Raw genomic sequence first — 12,500 nt, forward strand, 5'->3', positions numbered from 1 at the left:
TGCGTCGTCCGAGCAGTTGCGTGATAAACGACCGTGTCGAAAGCCCAAACACCGCCGAGGCCAGTCGCCGCCGCCGCAAGGGCAGCCACGCAGCCTGGCGAGAGGCATCGTCTCGTGTAGCGTCGCCCCCGCCCCAACTGGAGTGGCCCAGTTTTTTGAACGGGACGGGAACTGCGAAGCACTTAGACCGACGGCGGACTACGACGAGAACGCCTTAAGCTTCGCCAACGTTTCGCCAACTCGTGCGGGAGACTTTTTCCGCTTCGCGGCAAGTCGTCGCGCCGTGCTCTCCGCATCAACCGCGTACGCAGCGAACCGCAAACGTCGGGCGCAGCCTCCTCACCTCCCTGCGCTTTGCGCGCGAACGTTCCCTGTTCGCGCGGCAAAGCCTGGAGGAGGCACGGCCCCGCAGCGTGTTCGAGCGCCCGGTCTACGGGACACCCTGCTTACTTCGAGGGCAACAAGCGCAACGCAAGGCTGCGATCTCGCGCACTTTGCGCACGGCTGGAGAAGCTTTGCTGGCCGGCTTTCGCTCCTCGTGTTTACCGTGCGTTAAAGTTGCGCGTCCGTGGCTCTCGCAGCTCTTGCGCGCCCGGTCGCAGAGAGGAGTACGCAACCTCGACCGCACTTTCCCTGCAGGCTTCCTTCCGACTCGAAGTCCTGCGGCGGTCTCAACGAGGTGCCACATCCTCAATGCAGTCGGTCGCCCCCGTTTCGGTTGGGCTCTGGCACGACGGTCGCCACCGTCTCGCCCTTGAGTGGCCGCTGTTGGCGCTCGCTGTGAGGTGTTCAGCGTGCTGTCCGTGTTGCCGACGCGGTCAAAACGAGTCGACGGCTCACGTTCCCTTGTGCGCCGAAGGCTCTCTTGATATGTGATCCGACCCTCAGACAGACGAAGCCAAGGGAAGACCCAAGGCCGCAATGTGCGTTCAAAGAATCAGTGCTCAGTGTGTCCTGCAATTCACACCAAGTCTCGCAGCTGGCTGCGTTCTTCATCGACCCGAGAACCGAGTGATCCACCGCTTAGAGTCGTGAAAAAGTGTTTGTTCAATTCCGTACAGTCAAAACCAAACGTTTCTGGCACTCGGCCAAACAGTGGCCAAGAAGGGCGCTTTTCAGCGCACGCTTGGACTCCAAAACTCTGCCGCGCCTTTTTCGGCTGCCGCAAATCGAGCAAACGGTGTGTTTCGGACGGCGTTTCGCTTTCGCTACTTGCGAGTGCTTTCGTGGTCCACCCCTCTATAAATACTCGGGAGGCGTCGAAGCCGGTTCTCCAAGCCGGACCCGTAGGTATCGTTGTGTGCTCGCTCTCATTGGCCCGCCTAACCAGAAAATGCCTGCGGTACACCCATTTGGATAAGAGTGCACGCAGATGCGGGCCTCGACGGCTACACATTTCCTCGGGCGGCCGCCTCCCGGCCTCCGTGGAGCGCGGGATGCACGGTCCCATCGACAAGCCTCTCCCGTTTTTACCGTGGCGTCGCGGTTCACCACGGCAGGCGGGTCGGTCTCCTCCGCATAAAAAGGGGGACCCCCGCTTTTTGTTCCACGAAATCGCACAAGCTTTTTTCGCATCCACGGTTTGCCACCGCACACCAAAATTCCGATCCGGCTGCCTACTTTAGCCAACAGGTGGAGCCAGGCGCGCCGTACTTGCGCGGCACTTCCCACGTCCACCGAAGTCGGTGCCAAGGACCACTTTCGGCGCCGGAGCCGCGTACGAGCCTACTCGAGGCGGAAGAACGAAGCCAGCAAGGGCCTGGCCGCAAGTGCGTTCAATTGTCGGGACGTCCAAGTCCCTCGTTCTTCCGTGCTTCCTCTTTCGGCAAGTCGTTGCGGCACCTTCCCAAAGCGCGCAGACCCGCTAATCGCGACGAGCGCGACGTGGCCGTGCCGCCTTTCCCTCGGCAGCAAGCAAAACGCCTGGCAACGTCGACGCTCCCCTAACCGCGATCTCGCACCGTGTTTCGTGTGGCGAATTCAAAAGCCGGCCGGCGCTGCTGCAACCATTACGGTCGGTACGCATACGCCGCGGAGGGCGGGACGGTCATCGGAGCGTGCGGTTCCTCCATCGAGTACTGCGCACCTCGGCCGTCGCATCGCCGTGCCATGACCGGCCGCGCGTCAACGCGAACCGGTGCCAGCGAGATCCCTCGCCTGCAAGAACCGACCGGCAGCCTCCGTCACCCGAGGACGCGGAGGCGCTTGCCGCGGACGGCGGGACGGTATGCACTGGTGCACAGCGGACCCGTCACATCGCCAGTTCCTTGACCGACCGCCGACGCTTGTGCCGTTCCTCTCGTACTTGGCAGTCGCCGCGCGATTGTCGGGTCTCGTTCTTGCACGCTCGAACGGTCGGGAGGGCACTCGGCTGGCGTTTCGGGAACGCGCAGCCTCGCCTTCTACCGACGTAACCACGACTCGCCGTTCGCGCTCCGCCGCTCCTGTTTACAGTACTAGGCGGTCCCGCAGCGGTCGGGTCGCGCATTTCGAGCGCTTCGAGCCACGGTGCAGTGGCGGGTCGAAAGCCGACCTATGAGTGCGTTGCGCCGTTTGTACCCGCGTCCGCCACCTGGCCGACCGTCCAAGGTCGCGGTGTTGGCGTCCGCTGGGCGCAACAATTTGTCACGGGGTGCCGCTCCACATTCAGGCAGCCCCGTGGGGAAAAGCCGACCCCGCGTCCAAACGGGGTCAGCGGCAGAAAGTGTCGGGCGCAGACGCAGCTGAGGCGCTCACCCTTCACAATCCGTTAATGATCCTTCCGCAGGTTCACCTACGGAAACCTTGTTACGACTTTTACTTCCTCTAAATGATCAAGTTTGGTCATCTTTCCAACAGACCGGCGCAACCGAAAGGCCGCGCCGGACATCGGTCCGAAGACCTCACTAAATCATTCAATCGGTAGTAGCGACGGGCGGTGTGTACAAAGGGCAGGGACGTAATCAACGCGAGCTTATGACTCGCGCTTACTGGGAATTCCTCGTTCAAGGGGAACAATTGCAAGCCCCTATCCCAATCACGAAAGAAGTTCCACGGGTTACCCAGTCTTTTCAGACAGGGATAAAGACACGCTGCTTCCTTCAGTGTAGCGCGCGTGCGGCCCCGGACATCTAAGGGCATCACAGACCTGTTATTGCTCTGTTTCGTGCGGCTAGGAGCCGCTTGTCCCTCTAAGAAGGTTGTAAGGTGCTGGGAACCCCGCACCTATTTAATAGGCTAGAGTCTCGTTCGTTATCGGAATTAACCAGACAAATCGCTCCACCAACTAAGAACGGCCATGCACCACCATCCACCGAATCAAGAAAGAGCTCTCAATCTGTCAATCCTCCCAGTGTCCGGGCCGGGTAAGTTTTCCCGTGTTGAGTCAAATTAAGCCGCAGGCTCCACTCCTGGTGGTGCCCTTCCGTCAATTCCTTTAAGTTTCAGCTTTGCAACCATACTTCCCCCGGAACCCAAATACTTTGGTTTCCCGGAAGCTGCCCGCCGAGTCATTTGAGTAACTCAGGCGGATCGCTGGTTGGCATCGTTTATGGTCAGAACTAGGGCGGTATCTGATCGCCTTCGAACCTCTGACTTTCGTTCTTGATCAATGAAAACATTCTTGGCAAATGCTTTCGCAGTAGTTCGTCTTGCGACGGTCCAAGAATTTCACCTCTAGCGCCGCAATACGAATGCCCCCGTCCGTCCCTCTTAATCATTACCTCGTATTCCAAAAACCAACAGAACAGAAACGAGGTCTTGTTCTATTATTCCATGCAAGTTTATTCAGGCGACTCGCCTGCGTTGAGCACTCTAATTTTTTCAAAGTAAAAGCACCGGCCATCTCGAGGCACACAATGAAGTGCACCAAGAAAGAACCGGCATGATGTTCAGTCCGAGCCGTCGCATCGGGTAGATGCACTACTCGTCTGGAACTGAGATCCAACTACGAGCTTTTTAACCGCAGCAGCTTTAGTATACGCTATTGGAGCTGGAATTACCGCGGCTGCTGGCACCAGACTTGCCCTCCAATTGATCCTCGTTAAAGGATTTAGAGTGTACTCATTTCAATTACGGGGCCTCAAAAGAGTCCCGTATTGTTATTTTTCGTCACTACCTCCCCGTGCCGGGAGTGGGTAATTTGCGCGCCTGCTGCCTTCCTTGGATGTGGTAGCCGTTTCTCAGGCTCCCTCTCCGGAATCGAACCCTGATTCTCCGTTACCCGTAACAACCATGGTAAGCAAGTAACCTACCATCGAAAGTTGATAAGGCAGACACTTGAAAGAAACGTCGCCGGCTCGTGGCCATGCGATCAGCACAAAGTTATCCAGAGTCACCACACAATACGGGCCGAAACCCGATCGATCTTGGTCTAATAAAAGCACCCGTTACCCAAAGGGCTCCAGGCTCACTGCATGTATTAGCTCTAGAATTGCCACAGTTATCCAAGTAGGAAGAAACGATCTAAGGAACCATAACTGATTTAATGAGCCATTCGCGGTTTCGCCTTATTTCGGCATGTACTTAGACATGCATGGCTTAATCTTTGAGACAAGCATATGATTACTGGCAGGATCAACCAGGTAATCGTTCGACTGCGCGTCCGTCCTCGCCTTCGGCGGGCCGGACGCAGTCTGTGTGCGGCGGAGGCCACCTTCAGGCGCCCCAACACGCTAATTTTGCACTCCGAGATGACGGCGTTCGAGCTCGCTACGGCACAACCTTCCCGAAAGACGAGTGGGAGCCGTGCGGCAAGAAGCACGTTCATGCTCGCTCTTTTTCGTTGCATCGACTCGGTCGCGCCGTGCGGGTTGCCCAAGCCCGCTGCACTGTCGGTGGACCGGCCGGAACTAGCAACGGAGCCGAGACTGCAAAGCCGCCAGACGACGGGTCACGCCCGCGTCTTCGGCGCTTTCGCATCTGAATCGCCCGAGGACGACACGGAACACACCTCGATATCGTGGTAAAACGGCACCGTCCGACAACCAGCCCCTAACGCATCAAGCGGATGAGGCTGCAGACGACTGCCGTGGATTCCCCTGGAGCAGACCCGAGGACACGCTTGACGAGGCCGAAGCCCGCCGCATATCAGACACCCGGTCGCTTTCGCGTACGCCGCTCACGAGAACCCCCACATAATAGCAGCGATAAGTACCCAGACCTCCTTGGGCACTAATACGAGCGTACTCGAGAAAATTTCACCGCGGGTGTGCCCCGAAACGTGTGGCACGTTGAGCGTGCCACAAGTCTACGTCGCTCTCAAACCCGCCGAGGTCGTAGAATTTGCGACCCTACTCACGAAATTCCCACCGAGGATACGGCCGCAAACGTACCGCACCTTGGGTAGGCCACGAGTTTGTGCAACACTACGCTGACGGCACAGCACCGAGGTCGTGCGCGCACGCACGGGAAAATTCCGCCGCGGTTTCTGCCGAAAACGTGAGGCACCACGACTCTCCGCAAGTTCGCGTCGACTGCGAAAGACCGAAGTCGTGAACGACGTGTCCGCTACTCGCCGCCGACACGCTGGACACCAAACGTACAACGACTCGACGGCGTCGTAGAGGCCCACGACGCGGTTTTCCTTAACGACGTCTCGGCGTGGCACCGACAGGTTAGAACGGCCGACCAACGTTCCCTGTCCGCCGTTCGGCTCAGTCGAAGGGCTCGGCGACTTCGGCAACGCTGCGAAGCCGCACGGTGACGCACGCCATGTCCCCATTTTTTTTTTTTTTTCTTTCTGCGTCTGCCGGGGTGCCCCTATAATAGCAGCGATAAGCACCCAGACCGCCGTGGGTCGCTCGCCCCGGCTGACGTGGTTTTTCGTACTCCTGCGGCGGTCGCCGTCAAGCACGTCCAAATACGCTACTTTCGTGGGCGCATTCACGCTCTTTCGCTTCGCCGGAGTGCCAGCACTCACTCTGCCAAAAACGGCGAACATCCGAGCGGCGGTTCCCACTTTTGCGTCGGCGTCGCAAACCCCGCCCCGGCAGACGAGGTTTGCCGTACTCGTGCGACGGTGGCCGGCGGGCACGTCGAAAGACGCCGATATCGTGCGCGAATTGGCGCACCTTGGCTTCACCGGAGTGCCGCCACTGACTCCTCCAAAAACGGCGAAGATCCGAGCGGCGCTTCCCACTTTCGCATCGGCGTCCCGAACTCCGCCCCGGCTGACGCGGTTTACCGTACTCGTGCGACGGTCGCCGGCGAGCACGTGGAAAGACGCCGATATCGTGCCCGAATCGGCTCCGTTCGGCTTCGCCGGAGTGCCAGCACTGGCTCGGCGAAAGACGACGAACATCCGAGCGACGGTTCTCACTATTGCGTACGCGTCGCAAACCCCGCCCCGGCAGACGCACTTTGCCGTACTCGTGCGACGGTCGCCGGCGAGCACGTAGAAAGACGCCGATATCGTGCCGGAATCGGCCCCGTTTGGCTTCGCCGGAGTGCCAGCACTCACTCGGCCACAAACGGCGAACATCCGAGCGGCGGTTCCCACTTAGCCGTCGGCGTCCCGAACTCCGCCCCGGCAGACGCGGTTGCCGAGCTCGTGCGACTAGCGACCGCGAAGCCGTCTCGCGACGCCGCTTTCGTGCGCGGCTCCCACTGCGACCTGGGTCACCCGAGGTCGACGAGCAAGAAAGAATGTCGAAAAAAATTTTTTTTTTTTTTTGCGTCTGCCGGGGTGCCCCTATAATAGCAGCGATAAGCACCCAGACCGCCATGGGTCGCTCGCCCCGGCTGACGTGGTTTTTCGTTTTCCTGCGGTGGTCGTCGTCAAGCACGTCCAAACACGCCACTTTCGTGGGCGCATTCGCGCTCTTTCGCTTCGCCGGAGTGCCAGCACTCACTCTGCCAAAAACGGCGAACATCCTAGTGGCGGTTCCCACTTTTGCGTCGGCGTCGCCAACCCCGCCCCGGCATACGCGGTTTGCCGTACTCGTGCGGCGGTGGCCGGCGGGCACGTCGAAAGACACCGATATCGTGCGCGAGTCGATGCTTCTTGGTCTCGCAGGAGGGCCGCCACTCACTCCTGCAAAAACGGCGAAGATCCGAGCGGCGCTTCCCACTTTTTCGTCGGCATCGCAAACCTCGCCCCGGCAGACGCGCTTTGCCGTACTCGTGCGACGGTCGCCGGCGAGCACGTCGAAATACGCCGATATCGTGCCCGAATCGGCCCCGTTTCGCTTCGCCGGAGTGCCAGCACTCACTCGGCCAAAAACGGCGAACATCCGAGCAGCGGTACCCACTTAGCCGTCGGCATCCCGAACTCCGCGCCGGCTGACGCGGTTGCCGAGCTCGTGCGACTAGCGACCGCGAACGCGTCTCGCGACGCCGCTTTCGTGCGCGGCTCCCATTGCGACCTGGGTTACCCGAGCTCGACCAGCAAAAAAGAAGGTCGAAAAAAAATTTTTTTTTTCTGCGTCTGCCGGGGTGCCCCTATAATAGCAGCGATAAGCACCCAGACCGCCGTGGGTCGCTCGCCCCGGCTGACGTGGTTTTTCGTACTCCTGCAGCGGTCGCCGTCAAGCACGTCCAAATACGCCACTTTCGTGGGCGCTTTCGCGCTCTTTCGCGTCGCCGGTGTGCCAGCACTCACTCTGCCAAAAACGGCGAACATCCTAGTGGCGGTTCCCACTTTTGCGTCGGCGTCGCCAACCCCGCCCCGGCATACGCGGTTTGCCGTACTCGTGCGGCGGTGGCCGGCGGGCACGTCGAAAGACACCGATATCGTGCGCGAGTCGATGCTTCTTGGTCTCGCAGGAGGGCCGCCACTCACTCCTGCAAAAACGGCGAAGATCCGAGCGGCGCTTCCCACTTTTTCGTCGGCATCGCAAACCTCGCCCCGGCAGACGCGCTTTGCCGTACTCGTGCGACGGTCGCCGGCGAGCACGTCGAAATACGCCGATATCGTGCCCGAATCGGCCCCGTTTCGCTTCGCCGGAGTGCCAGCACTCACTCGGCCAAAAACGGCGAACATCCGAGCAGCGGTACCCACTTAGCCGTCGGCATCCCGAACTCCGCGCCGGCTGACGCGGTTGCCGAGCTCGTGCGACTAGCGACCGCGAACGCGTCTCGCGACGCCGCTTTCGTGCGCGGCTCCCATTGCGACCTGGGTTACCCGAGCTCGACCAGCAAAAAAGAAGGTCGAAAAAAAAATTTTTTTTTTCTGCGTCTGCCGGGGTGCCCCTATAATAGCAGCGATAAGCACCCAGACCGCCGTGGGTCGCTCGCCCCGGCTGACGTGGTTTTTCGTACTCCTGCAGCGGTCGCCGTCAAGCACGTCCAAATACGCCACTTTCGTGGGCGCTTTCGCGCTCTTTCGCGTCGCCGGTGTGCCAGCACTCACTCTGCCAAAAACGGCCAACATCCGAGCGGCGGTTCCCACTTTTGCGTCGGCGTCGTAAACCCCGCCCCGGCAGACGCGGTTTGCCCTACTCGTTCGACGGTCGCCGGCGAGCGCGTCGAAAGACGCCGATATCGTGCGCTAATTGGCGCTCCTTGGCTTCTCCGGAGTGCCGCCACTCACTCCTCCAAAAACGGCGAAGATCCGAGCGGCGTTCTCCACTTTCGCATCGGCGTCCCGAACTCCGCCCGGGCTGACGCGGTTTACCGTACTCGTGCGACGGTCGCCGCCGGGCACGTCGAAAGACGCCGATATCGTGCCGTAATCGGCCCCGTTTGGCTTCGCCCGAGTGCCAGCACTCACTCGGCCAAAAACGGCGAACATCCGAGCAGCGTTTCCCACTTTCGCATCGGCGTCCCGAAGCCCGCCCCGGCAGACGCGGTTTGCCCTACTCGAGCGACGGTCGCCGGCGATCACGTCGAAAGGCGCCGAATTCGTGCACGAATCGATGCTTCTTGGTCTCGCAGGAGGGCCGCCACTCACTCCTGCAAAAACGGCGAAGATCCGAGTTGCGCTTCCCACTTTTTCGTCGGCGTCCCGAACTACGCCCCGGCTGACGCGGTTTACCGTACTCGTGCGACGGTCGCCGGCGGGCACTTCAAAATACGCCGATTTCGTGGGCGCATTCACGCTGTTTCGCTTCCCCGGAGTGCCAACACTCACTCTGCCGAAAGCGGCGATCATCCGAGCGGCGGTTCCCACTTTTGCGTCGGCTTCGCAAACGGCGCCCCGGCAGACGCGCTCGTGCGACGTACTCGTGCGACGGTCGCCGGCGAGCACGTCGAAAGACGCCGATATCGTGCTCGAATCGACCCCGTTTCGCTTCGCCGGAGTGCTGCCAGTCACGGCGCAGAAAACGGCGAACAAGTGTTTTTTTTTTTTTCCTAGAATTTGTGTTATAGAAGGCACATTTGATATCGGACGATAATTTTCAACTTTATCACGCGCACCGATTTTCGTGTAGAGGTTTGCAAGTTTATGGGAATTTCTCCACTTGGAATAATGCGATTTAGTAGTACTACGAGAACTTCATGGATGTACTCAAGGGTACGGGGCAAGTCAGTTACGTCAACACCTGCAGATTTTTTACACTTCAAACTGAAAATTGTTGGTTGTGAGTCCTCGTGTGATATTAAAGGCCGATTCGCTAACACATAGAACAAAGAAAGAAAGGAAGAAAAAACGCCCGCGCTCGCTCAAGAAACCTGGGTTCGCAACAAGTGGCAACAACAAGCAACCGAGCGAGTGCGCCAAAACCCGTGGCGGCCGAACAAACGCGAAGTCCCAACCGCGTCAGCCGGGGCGGCACGGGACAGGAAAAATCACTTCAGCCGGGGCGGCGGGGCACCGAATAAACCTCGTCACCTCGTCGCAGGATAAAAGAGGAAACAAAAAGTCTAAACAGCGTCTGCTGGAGCGAATGCGTAATAAAACAACAACAACAACAAAAAAAAAACACCCGCGCTCAAGAAGTCTGCAATCCTCACAAAAGGCGACTGTGACCGAGCAGCGTCAGCCGGGGCCGTGCGGAAACGGAAAAACCGCGACTACCGGGGCGTCGAGGCACCGAAAAATCCACTTCAGCCGCGGCGAAAAAAAAAACAAAAAGAAAGACGGAGGGGGGGGGGGGGAACCACGTCTGCCGGGGCGAAGGAAAAAAAAAACGCGTCTGCCGGGGCGAGCCCGGGTGCGGCACCACCGGGAAAACTGTGGCAAACAGACATGGCGATCGAGTGAGTGGGCCGCCAGCCAGGCTCAGCCAAAAAGTGCAAAGTCCGAACTGCGTCAGCCGGGGCGGCAAAAACCGCGTCAGCCGGGGCGGCGCAAAAAACCGCGTCTGCCGGGGCGGCACGAAACCGCGTCAGCCGGGGCGGGGCGAAAACTGCGTCAGCCGGGGCGAAAAGAAAAAAAAAAAAACGCGTCTGCCGGGGCAAGCCCGGGTGCGGCACCACCGGGAAAACTGTGGCAAACAGACATGGCGATCGAGTGAGTGGGCCGCCAGCCAGGCACAGCCGAAAAGTGCAAAGTCCGAACCGTGTCAGCCGGGGCGACGCAAAAACCGCGTCAGCCGGGGCGGCGCGAAAACCGCGTCAGCCGGGGCGGCACGAAACCGCGTCAGCCGGGGCGGCGCGAAAACTGCGTCAGCCGGGGCGGCGCGAAAACCTCGTCAGCCGGGGCGAGCGAAAAGGGGGGGGGGGGGAACCACGTCTGCCGGGGCGAAAGAAAAAAAAAACGCGTCTGCCGGGGCGAGCCCGGGTGCGGCACCACCGGGAAGACTGTGGCAAACAGACATGGCGATCGAGTGAGTGGGCCGCCAGCCAGGCTCAGCCCAAAAAGTGCCAAGTCCGAACTGCGTCAGCCGGGGCGGCAAAAACCGCGTCAGCCGGGGCGGCGCGGAAAACCGCGTCTGCCGGGGCGGCGCGAAAACTGCGTCAGCCGGGGCGAGCCCGGGTGCGGCACCACCGGGAAAACTGTGGCTAACAGACATGGCGATCGAGTGAGTGGGCCACCAGCCAGGCTCAGCCAAAAAGTGCCAAGTCCGAACTGCGTCAGCCGGGGCGGCAAAAACCGCGTCAGCCGGGGCGGCGCAAAAAAAACCGCGTCTGCCGGGGCGGCACGAAACCGCGTCAGCCGGGGCGGCGCGAAAACTGCGTCAGCCGGGGCGAAAGAAAAAAAAAAACGCGTCTGCCGGGGCGAGCCCGGGTGCGGCACCACCGGGAAAACTGTGGCAAACAGACATGGCGATCGAGTGAGTGGGCCGCCAGCCAGGCACAGCCGAAAAGTGCTAAGTCCGAACTGCGTCTGCCGGGGCGGCACGAAACCGCGTCAGCCGGGGCGGCGCGAAAACCGCGTCTGCCGGGGCGGCACGAAACCGCGTCAGCCGGGGCGGCGCGAAAACTGCGTCAGCCGGGGCGAGCCCGGGTGCGGCACCACCGGGAAAACTGTGGCAAACAGACATGGCGATCGAGTGAGTGGGCCGCCAGCCAGGCACAGCCGAAAAGTGCTAAGTCCGAACTGCGTCTGCCGGGGCGGCACGAAACCGCGTCAGCCGGGGCGGCGCGAAAACCGCGTCTGCCGGGGCGGCACGAAACCGCGTCAGCCGGGGCGGCGCGAAAACTGCGTCAGCCGGGGCGAGCCCGGGTGCGGCACCACCGGGAAAACTGTGGCAAACTGACATGGCGATCGAGTGAGTGGGCCGCCAGCCAGGCACAGCCGAAAAGTGCTAAGTCCGAACTGCGTCAGCCGGGGCGGCAAAAACCGCGTCAGCCGGGGCGGCGCAAAAAACCGCGTCTGCCGGGGCGGCACGAAACCGCGTCAGCCGGGGCGGCGCGAAAACTGCGTCAGCCGGGGCGAAAGAAAAAAAAAAAACGCGTCTGCCGGGGCGAGCCCGGGTGCGGCACCACCGGGAAAACTGTGGCAAACAGACATGGCGATCGAGTGAGTGGGCCGCCAGCCAGGCACAGCCGAAAGGTGCTAAGTCCGAACTGCGTCTGCCGGGGCGGCACGAAACCGCGTCAGCCGGGGCGGCGCGAAAACCGCGTCTGCCGGGGCGGCACGAAACCGCGTCAGCCGGGGCGGCGCGAAAACTGCGTCAGCCGGGGCGAGCCCGGGTGCGGCACCACCGGGAAAACTGTGGCAAACAGACATGGCGATCGAGTGAGTGGGCCGCCAGCCAGGCACAGCCGAAAAGTGCTAAGTCCGAACTGCGTCTGCCGGGGCGGCACGAAACCGCGTCAGCCGGGGCGGCGCGAAAACCGCGTCTGCCGGGGCGGCACGAAACCGCGTCAGCCGGGGCGGCGCGAAAACTGCGTCAGCCGGGGCGAGCCCGGGTGCGGCACCACCGGGAAAACTGTGGCAAACAGACATGGCGATCGAGTGAGTGGGCCGCCAGCCAGGCACAGCCGAAAAGTGCTAAGTCCGAACTGCGTCTGCCGGGGCGGCACGAAACCGCGTCAGCCGGGGCGGCGCGAAAACCGCGTCTGCCGGGGCGGCACGAAACCGCGTCAGCCGGGGCGGCGCGAAAACTGCGTCAGCCGGGGCGAGCCCGGGTGCGGCACCACCGGGAAAACTGTGGCAAACAGACATGGCGATCGAGTGAGTGGGCCGCCAGCCA

At 61.1% G+C, this 12,500-nt stretch overlaps 2 non-coding genes across 2 annotated transcripts; both read right to left on the reverse strand.

Annotated features, from left to right (window-relative positions):
- Positions 1 to 878: 878 nt before the first annotated feature.
- Positions 879 to 1,031, reverse strand: LOC142790563 (5.8S ribosomal RNA). Its single transcript, XR_012889608.1, has one exon. It is a non-coding gene; the product is annotated as a 5.8S ribosomal RNA (ribosomal RNA).
- Positions 1,032 to 2,750: 1,719 nt separating this feature from the next.
- Positions 2,751 to 4,565, reverse strand: LOC142790489 (small subunit ribosomal RNA). The gene has a single exon (XR_012889547.1). It is a non-coding gene; the product is annotated as a small subunit ribosomal RNA (ribosomal RNA).
- Positions 4,566 to 12,500: the final 7,935 nt, after the last annotated feature.

Source organism: Rhipicephalus microplus, unplaced genomic scaffold (assembly GCF_043290135.1).
Source record: "Rhipicephalus microplus isolate Deutch F79 unplaced genomic scaffold, USDA_Rmic scaffold_115, whole genome shotgun sequence".
NCBI lineage: Eukaryota > Metazoa > Arthropoda > Arachnida > Ixodida > Ixodidae > Rhipicephalus > Rhipicephalus microplus.